Below are 17,145 nucleotides of genomic sequence, written 5' to 3'. Positions count from 1 at the left end.
CTTTCGTTATTGAAAGATTCACTGGGCAAATTATTGAATGATGCAGAATGCATCAAGAAAAGATGGAAGGAATACACAGAATCATTATACCAAAATATTAACACTGACAGCATTGCACTTCATGATTGATTTTGAAATGTTCTTTTTGACGATGAATGTGACACCATTTTCTTCAATTTGTCATTCCAGGCACAGTACACAATATATCTGCATGATTCAAAACAGCAAATACCATTCCATTTCAGCTCACAAATGCCCAGATTATTGATTCTTGTATGTTCCATTTCATCTCTGATAGGTTTACACTTCATACATTCCACATTCTGATTATTAATGTATGTCTGTAAATATTTCTTCTTATGTTGAGTTGTGCCACATCAGCAAGACAGCATGGTGAAAGCTTTATTCCATTTACACCATTATGATCGACTTTACTGAGAAGAGGCAGCTCTTCTGCAGTGGTATTTTAGGTGCTCACTTCCAATCTGAAGGACTAGCATTATCTAGCAATACATCAGACTATGTTCCACTGCTATTCATAAGGTTTTCACTAGCCAATTTATTTTCTTCGCCTAATGTTCTGCTGAATCTAGTATGGGTGACCTACCGGTAACCGGAAATAATAACAAAAGCCTAAAACAGTCATTGTTTGTTGCAAATGTTTCACTGGGCAATCATATCAAGAAGGTAAAGTTAAAGTGCAGAAAGTAGGAAAAAATTGCTACTTTCCTTTGTTCTGACATCTGGTATGCATGTGTTTGTACACTGAGATCAAGAATCTACCTCTGTTATTTCAACATGTAATACCCATTCTTTGCAATGTTATCCATAGTTTGCTGTGATTCATATGGTAGAATGCCTTTTCATAGTCAATAAAGCAAAAGATGAGGATTTCTGCTTCCTCAAAGATTCCCATCCTTGGGAACCCTACACTGGGCTATGATGAGTCAGAACTGACTCAATAGCACTTAAAAACAACAAACATTCCTGCTTTCAGCCAAGATCAATCTGATGTCAGCAATGATACCTCTTGTTCCATGTCCTTTTCTGAATCCAGCTTGAATTCCTGGAAGTTCTCTGTCAATGTACTGCTGCAATAGTTTTTGAATTATCTTCAGTCAAATTTTACTTGAATGTGATATAAGTAATATTGTTCAATGATTTCTTAATTGCATGTTTGATCAATTTCAGAGTGAAGAACATGTATGGTGAAAGGATACAACTCTGGCACACACCTTTCCTGATTTTAAACCATTCAATATCCTCTGTTCTGATCTTACTGCTTGGTCTATGTACAGGTTCCTCATGAGCACAATTAAAGTGTTCTGGAATACCGATTATTTGCAATGTTATCCATAATTTGCTACAATCTACACAGTTTAATGCCCTTGCAGAGTCAATAAATCACAAGTAAATATTGTTCTGGTATTCTTTGCTTTCAGCCAAGATCCATCTGATGTCAGTAAGTACATGTGGTATTAATGATATTGTTTGATGATTTCTGCATTCCACGGGGTGACCTTTCTTTGGATTGGCCACAAATATGGATCTCTTCCAATCAGCTGGCCAGGTAACTGTCTTCTAGGTTTCTTGGCATAGATGAATGAGCTCCTTCAGCACTGCGTCAGTTTGTTGAAACATTTAAATTCATATTCTGTCAATTCCTGCAGCCTTTTTTTCATCAGCGCTGTTTGGACTTCTTCCTTCAATAGCGTCAGTTTTTGATAATATACTACCTCTTGAAAAAGGAGCTCTGGTAGCATAGTGGATGCTAACCTCAGGGTGAGCACTTCGAAACTACCAGTTGTTCTGTGGGAAAAAGATGAGGTTTTCTGCTCCTGTAAAGATTTAAGCTTTGGAAATCCTGTACAGAGCCACTGTGAGTTGGAACCGAATTCAAGGCATATAACCACCACCACCTCTTGAAATGACTGAACATTGTCCAATTCTTTTTGGTACTATGACTGTATGTTCCTTCCATTTTCTTTTAATGGCTTCAGCGTCATTCAATACTTTGCAAATATAATCCTTTGATACTGTAAATTCAAGGCTTATATTTTTTCTTCAGTTCTTTTAGCTTGAGAAATACTGAGCAAATTCTTCCCATTTGGTTTTCTAGCTCCAGGTCTTTGCGCATTTCATGATAATATTTGACTCTGTCTTTTCAAGTTGCCCTTTGAGATTTTCTGTTCAGATTCTTTACTGCATCATTTCTTCCATTCACTCTACCACCTCTATACTGGAGAGAAAGTTTCAGTCTCTTCTCACATTCACTTTGTTACTTTTTTCCCTCCTGTCTTCTTACTGACCTTTTTGCTTTCTTTATGTATGATGCTCTTGATGTTATCCCACAACCCTCTGGTCTTTAGTTATTGAGACAGTCTCTACATTCAGGTGGTATATACTCAAGATCATATTTTGGCTTATGTGAAGTTGCTTTATTTTTCTTTAGCTTTACCCTGAACTTGCACATGAGCAGTTGATAGTTTGTTCCATAGTCAGTTTGGTTTGGTTGATGATACTGAGCATCTCCATTGCATCTTCTTACAGATGTAGTTAATTTGATTCTTGTGTGCTCCAACTGGTGAGGTCCAAGTTTATGTTAAAAATGTATTTGCAATGAGTATGTCATTGTTCTTGCAAAATTCTATCATGCGATCTCCAACATCATTTCTATCATCAAGGCCATATTTTCAAACTACTGACCCTTCCTCTTTGTTTCTATCTTTCACATTCCAATTACCAATAATTATCAATGCATATTGATTACATATTTAATTTCAACATCAGTGACTTTAGTGGCAGATGCATAAATTTGAATAATAGTCATATTAACTTTTCTTCCTTGTAGGCATATGAAAAAATATATTTGCAGTGAGTAAGTAATCTATTGTAGACAACATTGTATTTAATGACAAATCTTAAAATATTCCTTTCGATGATGAAGGTGATGCCATTCCTCTTGGGTTTATTGTTCCAAGCATAGTAAACCATATGATTATCTGATTCAAAATGGCTAATATCAGTCCATTTCAGCTCCCTAATGCCTAGGATATATATCTTTCTGTGTTCCATTTCACTTCTGACAACTTCCAATTGTTCTAGAATCATACCTCATATATTCCACACTGTGATTACTAATGGATGTTTGATGGTGTTTCTTCTCAACATATTTTGATACTATTCATAAAGTTTTCAGTGGCTAACCATTCACAAGTGCTTTGCCTGTCCTTCCTAGTCTGACTTTGTCTGGAAACTGTGTTGAAACCTGTTCACCATGGGTGACCCTCCTGGTATTTAAAATGCAGGGGCATAGCTTCTAGCATCACATCAACACACAAGCCATTCAGTATGACAAACTGACAGACAAGTTGTTGTCATTTTAACATAGCTACAAAGCTGTTTGAACTGTAAGGTTGGTGGTTCAAGCTCACCAGCTGCTCCTTGGAAACCCTCACAGGGTCACTATAAGTCGGAATCGATTTGACGGCACTTTACAACAACAACAACAAACAATTAAGGAATTCTGGTGTGGCGCTTGTAGGATAATGCACTGGGCCACAAGGTCGGTTTGAACCACAGGGTCAGTAGTTCAAATTTTACCAGTCGCTCCTTAGAAACCACACTGAGGGTCATTATGAGTTGGAACTGACTTGAAGACACAACAACAAATAATTAAACATGCATTTTCATATAAACAGTAAGTGGAGCATATTTTTATAAAATTAAGAGTTAATTTACACTGCATTTTTTCTGTAAACCAATGAGCCATTAAAGTGGTCTGGTCATTAGATAAACCTTAAAATAATAATTGTTCAAACTAATTTTGCATTCTAGTGCCTATACTATAGCCACACCAGGACTCCTAAAATAATAATAAAATTATTAAAATCCAATTCACCATTGTGGAGATGATTTGCATGTTTTATTTTCTATATATAGGGTCTCAGCATTTGTAGTTTAGAGGCTAGAATGATCTAATAGTCTGAAAGAAAATGCAGACTTTACCTCGGAGAAATAAAAGAGGGCTGATTCACAGAACAAAATGTCAGCCAAGTAAACAGTTCCACTGGTCAGCACCTCAATCTGGTATTTACAAAAATGATGACTTCGCAGAAAATCACTAAAGTGCCTGTATATAGAGAAAAATAAAATTTGAGGGAATTACCAAAAAAGCACTTCATCAGGAAAAATACACTCTATCTATTACTGTTCCTATTGTATTTTTTAATTCCACTTCACACAGTGTCATGACTAATCTCTCCTACCTCTTAATGACTTTGTAATTCAGCTCTGATATTTAACGCATGCTAGGATTAGCACTTGACTTTGAACTAAATGGTGTGCAGTTCAAACCCACCAGCTGCTCCTGGGAAACCCTATACAATGTTGCTATGAGTTGGAGCCAACTCAACAGCACTTAACAACAGCAACAACAACAACCTTATCAAGGAGCCCTGGCACCATAATGGATTACGAGCCTGGCTGCTAGCTGCAAGGTCAGCAGTTCGAATCTATCAGTAGCTACCCGGGAGAAAGATAAGTCTTTCTGCTCCCGCAGATTTATAGCTTTGGAAGCTGTATACAGGGTCCCTATGAATCGGAACCAACTCCAAGACACACAACCACCTGCATCATCACCTTATATTATAGGAGTCTTGGTGTGGTGCTTTAGGATAAGCAGTGAACTGCTAACCACAAGGTGGTCATTCAATCCCACCATCTGCTTCTTGGAAACTCTACACAGGGTCACTAAGAGTCAGAAGTGACTCAATGGCACTTAACAAGTTTATATTACAATAACCAAAGAATATGCCCTATTATTCTTATGAGGTTGTGACTTTTCTAGGTTGGACCACGTTAAACTGTTTCTTACACAATACACTCTTCATAAATATTAAATGAAAGAATACATGTATGTATGTGTGTATATATATATATATATAGTCATATATATATATATATATGTAATTTATTTAAGCATGGAACAGTAATTAAAAATTCAAACTGCAGGAAATTTCAACAACTCTATGTGATTTGAACAATGTAGCACCCATTAAGTTTAAAATATTCATTAACAATAACAGAGTATCTAACTAAATACTTGCATTAAGTAAATAAACCAATTCTAATAACAGTATAGTCACACAATCATCCCCAAATCACTTCAGAACTAAAATCAAATTATTTTAAGAAATATTAACATTATATTTTTAACAAGCTAACATTATATTAGCATTAAGAAAATATTAACATTTCCTTAAAAAGGAAAACCTACTGTAATTTGATTAGAGTTATCATAATTTGTATTTAAAAGAAACTACTGGCACTGTGGAATCTTGGTGTGGCACTGCAGGCTAATACACTGGACTGCAAGGTCAGTTTGAACCACAAGGTTGGTGGTTCAAGCTCACCAGCCACTCCTCAGAAACCCTATACCTTATATAGGGTCACTATGAGTTGGAGCCGACTCAACAGCACTTAACAACAACAACAATGGCATTGTAGGATAAGCACTGGACTGTTAACTGCAAGGTTTGTGGTTCAAACACACTAGACACATCTCAGAAACCCTATACAGGGTCGTTGTGAGTCGGAACTGACTCAAAGGCAGTTAACAACAATTAAACAAGATGATCTTAGATTATCCTTATATCATCATTAAAAACTGAAAATACTTAAATGTGCAAAGATAATTTATTTTTAGTTGAGTGAAGCCTATTCTCAAGATTAAACCCAAACTTTCCAAAATGTAAAATGTGTAAGGATGAAACTGACTTACTCTTGCTCCATTGCACTGAAGACTGTGGACTGTGCCAAAACAAAACAGTTGGGATTCACCTGACCATCTTCTCCACAAATCTTCGCTGTAAAAGAAATAGTCACTAATTAAATTTCTTGTAAATTCAGGGTGTACCTATTTATGAATCAAATTAGGAAATACTATGATGGTCACATAAACCCGTGTTTTAAATAAAATTAAAAGTATATATGGAGAGCAGGGTGGCTCCACACGATAAGCACTGGAGTGCTAACCCCAAGGTCCATGGTTTGAGCTCACCAGCCCCTCTGTGGGACAAAGAGGAGGCTTCCTGTCCCTCACACGTGTGTGTGTGTGTATATGAACACACACACACACATATAGGAATCTTGGTGTGGCGCTGTGAGATAAAGCACTGGACCATAGGTTGGTTAGAACCACAAGGTCAGGGCTTTAAACTCTCCAGCAGCTTCTTGGAAACCTTATAGAGGGTCGCTATGAGTTGGAACCAACTTGATGGCACTTAAAAACAACATAATAAACTAGAAGGTTTCAAAAAGTTCCTGGAAAAATTCCATTAGCTTTCAATTCCATTTTTCCATGAACGTTTTGAAGGTGCCTCATATATGCAAAATTAGAAATTAAAAGATTTAAAACACAAAACTAATTATGATACACTAAAACATCCTTATAACAAAATGAAAAGGCAAACTGGGGGATAAAATCTATAGTATGGTAATGATGCTGTTGTGGTTGTTAGGTGCCATTGAGTGAGTACCGATTCATAATGACCTTATGCACAGCAGAACGAAGCACTGCCTGATCCTGGGCCAACCTCACTACTGTTGCCACGTTTGAGTCCATCGATGCTGCCACTTGGCCAATCCATCTCATCGAGGGTCTTCCTCTTCTCTCTGACGCCCCACCTTACCAAACATGACATCCTTTTCCAGCAACTGGTCCCTCCTGACAATATGTCCAAAGTATTAGAGACGAAGTTTGGCCATCTTGACCTCCAAGGAGCACTCTGGCTGCACTTCCTCCAAAACAGATCTATTGGTTCTTTTGGCAGCCCAGTACAATAACTCAAAAGCATCAATTCTGCTACATTCTTCCTTATTCACTGTCCAGCTTTCGTATGCATATGAGGCAATGATAGTAATCTATTATATATTATAATCTGTTATACATATCAAATGATCACTTTCAGATAGCATAAATTGTTAAAAATCTTCAATTTCTTCCTGTCTTTAGAAGTTGGAGTATAAATATGAATAATAATCGTATTAACTGGTCTTTCTCATGTGTGTATGAATCTTAGTCTATTACTGGTAGCACTGTACTTCAAGGTAGAACTTGAAATGTTCTTTTTGACAATGAAGCACGGCCATTTTGCTCTAATTTGTCATTCCTGGCATAGTAGACCATATGACTGTCTGATTAAAAATAACAATTCAACTCACTAATGCCTGAACTGCAAACCACATGGCTGGCAGTTCAGTCCCACCAACTGCTCCTCGGAAAGCCTATACAGGGTCACTATGAGTTGGAACGGACTTGACACCATTTAACAACAATGCCTAGGTGTGGCATTATTATTGTTAAACTAATAGGATGAACACTGTACTGCTAACCAAAAGGTTTGCAGTTCAAAACCACCAGTCGTTGATAATTCAAGAAGCAGTTAGGAAAGCAAGTTGAACAGACACTAAACAATTCATCATCTAGGTTAGAAATTCTGATATCGGAAACCCAATACAGAGTTGCTGTGAGTTGGAAGCAACTCATCAGCACTTAATAACAACAATGCCTAGGTAATTCATCATTATTCATTCCATTTCACTTGTGATCACTTCCAATTTTCCTAAATTCATATACGCCATGTTCTAATTATTAACAGATGCTGCAGCTATCAATTCTGATTATGAGTCATACCACAAAAGCCAATGAAGGTCCTAAAAGCTTTGCTCCACCCATGTGGTAGTTTTCAGTGCTTTACAACCTGAGGGGCTAATCTGCTGGCACTATACAATGTTTCACTACTATTCACAGGGTTTTCATGTGCCCATGTTTTCACAAATGAGTCACCAGCTCCTTCTTCCCAGTCTGCATTAGTCTGGAAGTCCCACGGAAACTTATCCACACTGGGTGAGCCTGCAGGTATCTGAAACGGTGGCAGAGCTTTAAGTATAACGGCAGCAGACCAATCACCACAATAGCACATACGGACACACGAGTGGTGGGTCCCCACAGAGGACTATACACTGGTATGTCGTTTTCTTGAGGAAAATTTGGCAGTTTCTAGCAGAAGATTTAAAAACGAACAGACAGTTTGAATTAGAAATTCTAAATTTAGGATTGTAACCTAGAGAATTATGGATTTGTGAAAAGATTATCTCTAAGAATGTTCACCAAAATTTTATTTGGTACCAATTAAAAACATAAAATGTCCTAAAAGAGAATTCCCAAAATAAATTATATCACATTAGTAAATGGTTAAGCCAGTTGCTTAAACACTCTGGAAGGAAACATACAACCATGGTGACTGGTTTCACTTTTAGTTCATGACTTCAGTGCAATCTTAATGAAACCCAAGGATCACACTTCATTTTCCTGGTTCATTTACTTTTCCACATTCCTAGACAACACATATCTTCCAGTCTCTCCTTAAATGTCTAACATCTCTTCTATTATTTTGGCTGGTGAACTTTGCTTCTTATTATAATGAGGGGAGTCTGGTATGAGTGCTGTGAGATAAATCACTGGACCATAAAGTTGGTTTGAACCACAAGGTTGGTGGTTCAAACTCGCCAGTCACTCCTTGGAAACCCTATGCAGGGTCTCTATGAGTAGGAAACAACTCAACAGCACTTAACAAATACATACTGAGAAGCAATCAGAAAATTATTTTCATCATCTCCTACCACATCTACCAAATCACCTGCATCTCTATCCACATTCTAAATTCTCTCCTGTTACTACTGTGGTGGTGAACCTTAGAAGAATCGAAGTGCTACTGTATCTGAACAACTTGACTTCAAACCTAAGTCAATACTCTATTTTCAATTAAGATTTTCATTTCTACTTTTCTAAATGAAGCCACTGAAGCTCTTTCTTGTCAACGTGTTACTGGTTGAATAAAAAGACAAGAATCAGAATTTCTAACCTAGATGTCTGTTAAACTTTCTTCATAACATCAGAAGATGAGCCCCTCAGCCTGGAAGACACTCAACATAACAACTGGGGAAGAGCTGCCTCCTCAAAGTAGAGTTGACCATGACGTCATGAATGAAGTAAAATAAACCTTTCATGACCTTCATTTGCTGATGGGACACAGTCCAAGTAAGGACAAATTGCTGCAAACATCCATTAATAAACAGAATGTACAAAGTATGAATCTAGGAAAACTAGAAGTTGCAAAAAATGAAACGGAATGCAGAAAGATCAATATGCTATTAAGGAGCTATTAATGCTTAAAGCATTAAGGAGCTGAAATGGACTGGTATTGGCCATTTTGAATCTGACAATCACCTGGTTTACTATGCCAGGAATGACCAATTGACAAGGACTTGGCACTGCTTGCATCATCAAAAAGTATATTTCAAGATCTTGTTGAAGTATTTATCAAAAAGAGCACTTCAGGATCTTTCTTTAAGTGTAATACTTTCTAGGATAGGGCAATATCCATATGCCTACAAGGAAGACCAGTCAATACCACTATTATTCAAATTTATACACCAACCACTAATGCTCTAGTGTGGTACTGTTAGACAAGCACTTGACTGCAATGTTAGTTTGAATTGCAAGGTCAGCAGTTAAATCCACCAGCCACTCCTTGGAAACCCTATACAGGATCGCTATCAAGTGAGAACCGACAGCATGGAACTTAACAATGACAACACTAAAGAATGAAAGTGAAGAATTCTACCAACTTCTTCAGTCTCAAATTGATCAAACATAAAATCAAGATGCACTGATAACTACTGGTGATTGGAATGCAAAGCCTGGAAACAAAGAAGGATCAATAGTTGGAAAATAAGGCCTTGGTGATGCAAGACCCATAACTTACTCACTGCAAATATTTCTGTGTGCGTCTGATACTTAAGCACACATATTCATTTAATAATTGTATATTTTAAGGTTTCTTGTTTTGTTCTGTTTTTCAAAACGTCCATGTAAGTAAACTACTATTGCAATCAATATAATGAACAGATGGAACAACCCCATTAACTTAGGCTACTTAATGATGACTAGAACACTTTTCTTGACCACAATACAATACAAAGTCCACAATCACACAGTCAGAATGCCCTCAAACAAAGCAACTGAAACTAGTTAGCCTAAACACTGAAAAGGTTTATAAATGCATTTACAGTGAAAATTCGTGTTTCTTTCCATATTCTCCTCTGCACAAAGAGCAATCCCTTCAGATAAATCACCGCCTCCCTGTATTTCCTTAAAACATGTGAGAAAGGTAAGTCTTGAAGCAACACACACTCAAATACAACTGGTCTGCACCAGAGCAAGGTAAGTCATATACAGCATGTTTCAATACTAGCCCGCAGATTTCGTGAATGAAGTTGTTTTTCACATTTCATCAAGGAATTCTGCTCGTTGCTGACAGACTGTGGACCCTATTTGATCTCTTCTTCTGTTTAGGGAAGTATTGATACTGTTTTCTGCAATTTTCCCATAGATTTTGATTCTCTGATTTTAAGAGGTCAGACATAGCAGAATGATTATTATATGGCTTTTGTTGAAGTGGTTGCCTGTGCTTTACCCACTGGTCACCAGAAGAAATTTCAGGAAGTAACTGCGGGCTGTGACAGAATCCAGTTTGACCTAATTGTTCCAGTAGGTTTTGCTGGTGTGCTGCCTGAAGAAAATCCATACTCATTGTCTGAGGAATCTCCAAATCTTCGAGAATCTCCACATCTTAAACATCTGATAAATGGAATGGCCATAAAAAATTTATTAGGTGCCAAATTAAGTTTGGATTTTGGGGTCCTCTCATTTCTATGACAGGGCAATTTCTCAGTGGAGAACGACTGAGAATTCTGAATTTCTATTAGTGGTTACGAATCGGGCTGCAAGCCGCAAGGTCAGCAGTTCAAAACTACCAGCTGTTCCGCAGGGGAAAGATGAGGCTTTCTGTTCCTGTAAAGATTTACAGCCTCGGAAACCCTGTATAGGGTCGCTATGAGTCGGAACCGACTCCACGGCACATAGCAACATTCTTGTTTTCAGGTTAAATTTTGTATCTTTTGGAATTCCTGGGATAATGTACAAATGAGCAAGCTGGTCACTGATTCAAGGTTCAATGTAATCATCCTTACAAATACATCTGATAAATGGAATGGATACATGTTAAGATGTTGATGTCAAAACGAGTTTCTTCAAAGACCTCGCTAGCAGTACAATCATGAGGAACTTCCTTATTTACTTCTCCTCTCGGAAATCCCCAGCCAGACTTTGCTAGCTGTCCCTGAACTAGTGGTACATTTTCAAGTGTCTCATGAAGAATAATTGCAGCCTATGTTGATACTCCCATCTTATATTCCTTCCATTCCCACATCTTCACCTTGAGCCACCCTGAATGGATAATGATTGAAAACAGCATTAGCAAAGTCTCTTATCCCACACTGAGGTAATCCTGGTGTGTTTTCCATGTAGAAATCCAAGTGAAACCAATGGGCAAGTTCAATCTGAAAACACATTCAAACTGCATTGGCTCTTTTCCCACTCAGAATACACAAAATAAATTAACTGCAAAGATCTTCCAGGATGAGGCCTCACAGCAAGAGCAACGCATTCCAGCTCCACATGGCCAGAGATAGTGGGCATTTGCAGGGAGATTCCCTCTCACCTGAAAAGTGAGCAGAGGCAATAGCTGTGGAAGCTGCTTCAATCAAGAACGGCAGATACCTTCTTAAACAACACAAAAGAGAAGTATACACATGGACTTCACCAGATTCACACGGGAATCAAATTGACTACATCTGTAGTAAGAGACGGTGGAAAAGCTCCATATCATCAGTCATAACGAAGCCAGGGGCAAACCGTGGAACAAACCAGCAAATGCTCATATGCAAGTTCAGGCTGAAACTGAAGAAAATTTAACAAGTCCATGAGAGTCAAAATCTGACCTTGAACATATCCCACCTTAAGGTGAGGATGTGGAAAAAGCTATGGATGAATGGCTCATAAGAAGAGATTTGATGCATTAGAAATTAATTACTGCAAACCAAAAGAGTTGTGGGATAACATAAATAACATCATAAGAAAAGAAAAAGGTCATTAAGACAAGAAAGAAGGAAGAGACCAAAATGGATGTCAGAAGAGAGTCTGAAACTTGCTCTTTAGTGTAGAAATGCTAAAGCAAATGGAAAAAAATGAGGAGGTAAAATAACTGAACAGAAAAATTCAAAGGGCACCTTGAATGGTATTTAAAATATCTGTGGAATAGCTTCTAGAACCACAGGAACACACAAGCCATCACAGTATGACAAACTGACAGACAAGTGGTGATCTCAATACGAGTCTGCTAGAAGAAAAATTGGAAAAAAAGGATATAAAATTCTGAAGAAAACCTAAGATTTATGTGTGACACAATGTAGAGGGATAACTTACGGGTAATCAGGATTCCAAAACAGGAAGACACATACACAATAAAAAAAAAGAAAGAACAGGGAAAATAGCTGGAGAACTGTTGGAAGAAAGCTCTAGCATCATGAAAGATGAGAAGATAAACACACATGAATTTGCATGAAACCCAAACAGGATAGATTCCAAGAGTATCACAATATATTGTTTGATTCTGTTGTACATAGGGTCACTAGGAAGTTGGTATCGACTCGATGGCACCTAACAACTCAATTTTACTTCCCCTGTTTTCTTTTTTTAGTTATTATATTCGCTTTTTTTCCTGGCTGCTGCTAGATTTTACTTCTATTTTTCTCCTTTGTTGTTTTCCCTTTTTCATTGTTGGATGCTTTGTTTGGTTATTCTGTTTAATTTTCTTGTGTAAGTACGGAGCGGTTCCTTCCTCTTTCCCACCTGACAGAAGACTGAAGCCATGCCCATACAAGTCAGCCTCAACTGTGTCCTCTCCAGGTTCCACCTACCAGGCAACTGTTAATACCAGTTGCCATACCAACCCACTCTAAAACTATACTTACAGAGGACAGTTGGTGAGAGCCTAACAATACATCAGGACACAACTGTCAATTAAAGACAAATATGAAAACACCACAATGTCCCAGAGAAAGCAAATAATTATAGCTCACACAAAGGGACAAGAAAGAATGGCACAAACAAATGACCAAGATGCAGACCCAGAAAATGTTTCTGAGGAAGAAAACAGAATTAACAGAAAAATAACTTAAATGATATTTTGGTAACTTCAAAGGGTCGACGGAAATATAAAAGAAAGTAAGGAAAACACAGAAAAAACTTTAGAAGAATCCAGGAATACACTACAAGAACAAAGAGACAAAATAAATGCAAATTTTTAAATAATAAAAAGCCTGAAATTAGAAACCCAGAAGATTAATATTAAGTTTTCAGAAATGAACTATACATTGAAACATCAAAGATGTAAACGTGAACCAATGGAAGCCCAAATGAGTGAGACTGAAAAGAAATGTTTTGAAACTAGTATGCTAGAATAATAATTTTTAAAAGAATGAAAAAAATCCAAAGAAAGACTACAAGCTATGTGGGCCACCATGAAGAGGAATCACGTAATGAGTGATCAGAATTCCAGACAAAGGAAGAGACAATAAAAAAAGCACAGAAAAAACTGTCCAACAGTTGTTTGAAGAAAACTTCCCTAACATGATGAAAAACGAGAAGATAAGCCTACAAGAAGTTAAACAAACTCCAAACAGGATAAATCAATCCTAAAGGAAAATCACCAAGACATACCATAATCAAACTTTCCAAAATCAAAGACATGGAAAAAATACTGAGAAGAGCTTGGAATTACTAATAAGTTACCTACAAAGAAGAACCAATTAGATTAAACTCTGATTTCAGCAGAAATCATGCATGCACAATGGCAATAGGATGGCATATGCAAAACTCTAAAAGAAAAAAAAAAAAAAGTCCTTCAAATATGACGGTGAAATCAGGAAATTTCAGTTAATTAGAAATTAAAGGAATTTGTAATAAGCAGACCAATTTTATAAAACATACTACAGCATGTTGTAATAGCAACAATAGCAGGTAATAGCCTGAGATTAACATACATGACAATCCCACCCATAACTCAGTCCGGATATAGAAGTTTCTAAAGTAAAACAAACCTGCAAGTCTGAAAAATGGGAACTAGAGGTATCAATATATAATGAAGTCAGCTACAAAGCAAAAGAAGGAATAGTGTACATAAAGAACTGCAAGGTCGGTGGTTCAAGCTCACCAGCTGCTCCTCAGAAACCCTATACAGGGTTGCTATGGGTTGGAACTGACTTGAAGGCATTTAACCAGAACAACACTGCAAAGACTGGCAGTTCCAGAACACTTAATTGGACTCATATGGAACATACACAGGAAGCCATCATTTGAACAGAACACGGGATACGGAATGGTTTAAAGTAAGAACAAATGTGCGTCAAGGTTGTATTTTTTCAACAAATTTATTTGATCTTATGCTGCACAAATAATCTGAGAAGCTGGACTATATGAAGAAGAATGTGGCACCAAGACTGGAAAACTATCCATTAAAAGCCTCCAGCATACAATCTTGATAGCTAAAACTGATGAAGACTTGAGGCAGTTACTGATGAATATCACAGAAAACAGCCTTCAATAGATTGTTTGTTGTTGTCAAGTGCCACTGAGTCAGTTCCGACCCACAGCAACGCTGTATAGTCTAGACCTCAATATAAAAAAAGTAACAATCCTCTCACTGGAACCAATAAACAAGATCATGATAAACAGAGAAAACACAGAAGTGGTTAACTATTTCATTTTACTTAGATTCACAATCAATACTCTAAGAAGCAGTAGTTAAGGAAATAAAGCACATATTGTACTGGACAAATAGGGTGCAAAAGATCTTTTTAAAGTGCTAAAGAGAAAGATGTCATTTTGAAGACTAAGGTGCATCTTACTCAAGCCTCATATGCATATGAAATCAGGACAAGGAATAAGTAAGACTACAGGAGAACTGATACATTGGAATTATGGTATTGGCAAAGACTCCTGACCAGCTAGAAGAACAAACAAATCTATCCTAGAAGTTCTGTCAGAATGTTCCTTACAAGTGAGGGTGGTGACCGACCCTTTGTATCTCCTACATACGGCATTTTGTCATGAAGGATCAGTCCCTGGAGAAGGACATTGCTTGTTAAAGAGGAGCGCCACCGAAAAAGGAGACTCTCAACAAGGTGGACTGATGCAGGGCCAGCGGCAGTGAGATCAAACATAACAATAATTGTGAGGATGACAGGGCAGTGTTTTGTTCTGTTGTACAGAGGGTTGCTATGACTTCAAGCCAACCTGATGGCACCTAACAACAACATTGTGAAGAACTTTTATTTATATTTGAAAACTTTTATTTTTTCTTTTTGGCAAGGATTAAGTCCCAACCTACGTTTTGAAAAATATTGCCACTACAGCACAGTAGTCAATCTATGAGATCTAGAATGAGATCTCCTGGTTTCAAACGCTGACCCTAACAGCTTACCTTGGAGAAACGACTTAGCCTCTCTCTTCTTCATTTTATTCATTTATAAAATAGCTCTACTCATTCCACTGGGTGTTTTTTTTTTTTAGAAGATTAAATTAATTTATCCATGAAAAGCGCTTAATACATGCACTTCGATAAAGTAAGTGCTCGTTAAATAAATGCAGCATTATCAGTTGAACCCACTAGCTGCCCCACAGGACAAGGAGGAGGCTTTCTGCTTCTGTAAAAATATACAGCCTCGGAAACCTACAACAGGGTAGTTAGGAGTAGGATAGAGTAGATGGCGTGGGTTTGCTTTAAGTTTTGGGTACTGTTGCTCTTGTTCATGTTCTTATTCCGGTCAAACTCTGAGAACACAGAGCAAACTATAAAAACATATAAGCAAATATTCTGAAAACATACTAGAAGGGACATGCTAAATTCTATGGTCATAAAAACTTTTCAACAATCTAAAATAAATACTTTCAGCCATAGATTCAACTACTGCTTACCGATGATGTCATTTCTCATTGCTTCTGTAATTGGTATTGGTTTAGCAGCATCTGGAGATATATACCTGGTAAAAGTATTCACTGCATCTTGTTCAATACCTGAAGGGAAGAAGAGGACAACTTCAAATATTAAAAAGCATAGAAATTTGAAACAAAAACGTTTAGTCTCAAAAGGAAAAACAGATAAATTTAACTTCATCTAAATGGAAAAGTTTTGCACAACAAAAATATCAACAAAGAGACAACCTACCAATGGAGAGTAAACTTCCTGGGAGATAACTTTTGAGAACCACATATCTGATAGGGGTTTAAGATGAAAAATGAGTAATAGAACCAATTAACAATAAAATGACAGGCTCCCCAGTCAAAAATGGAGTACTGTAGAAACAGTTTCAACTCCTAACAATCCTGTACAGGGCTTCAAAGAGTAGCTGTAGGGGTTTGAACCTCTGACCTTGTGGTTAACTTATCCTAAAGCACAACACTAGGACTCCTCATCTGTCATCGGTAATGGTTGTGTGCCATGGAGTCTATTCTGACTCAGAGCGTTTCCAAGGCTATAAATTTTTACTGGAGCCGAAAGCCTCATCTTTCTCCTGCAGAGTGACTGGTAGATTTGAACTACTGACCCTGCAGTTAGCAGCCCAGTTTATAATCCACTATGCTACCAGGGCTCCTTCATTACTTGTTGTTAAGTGCCATCGAGTTGGTTACGATTCATAGCGACCCGGTATAGGATTACCGAGGAGCAGCTGCTTGAACTGCCAACCTTCTGGTTCACATTCCAGTGGTTCACAGTTTAGCATCACAGCGGAAGTCATTGTTATTGTTAAGTGTGGTTGAGTTGGTTCGAACCCAAAGCAACCTTGCATAGGATTTCCAAGGTACAGCTGGTAAGCATGAACCATCGACCTTGCAGTTCATGCCAACTTTGCAGCCCAGTGTATTAACCCACAGCATCATACAAGAACTCCTTGTTGTTGTTGTTGTTAAATGCCATCGAGTCGGTACCGACCCATAGCGACCTATGCACAGCAGAACGAAACACTACCCAATCCTGGGCCAACCTCACTACTGTTGCCACACTTGAGTCCATCAATGCTGCCACTTGGCCAATCCATCTCGTTAGGGGTCTTCCTCTTTTTCTCTGACCCTTCACCTTACCAAACATGATATCCTTCTCCAGTGACTGGTCCCTCCTG

General features: G+C 37.7%; 1 pseudogene; it reads right to left on the bottom strand.

Moving 5' to 3' along the window:
• Positions 1-10,217: 10,217 nt before the first annotated feature.
• On the bottom strand, positions 10,218-15,069 carry LOC102840202 (annotated as a pseudogene).
• Between the last annotated feature and the right edge of the window lie 2,076 nt (positions 15,070-17,145).

The sequence above is a fragment of the Chrysochloris asiatica genome, unplaced genomic scaffold, assembly GCF_000296735.1.
Source record: "Chrysochloris asiatica unplaced genomic scaffold, ChrAsi1.0 scaffold00495, whole genome shotgun sequence".
NCBI classification, from domain to species: Eukaryota; Metazoa; Chordata; class Mammalia; order Afrosoricida; family Chrysochloridae; genus Chrysochloris; species Chrysochloris asiatica.
The sequence above is the reverse complement of the archived record's forward strand: the minus strand, read 5'-3'. Positions and strand labels throughout refer to the sequence as shown.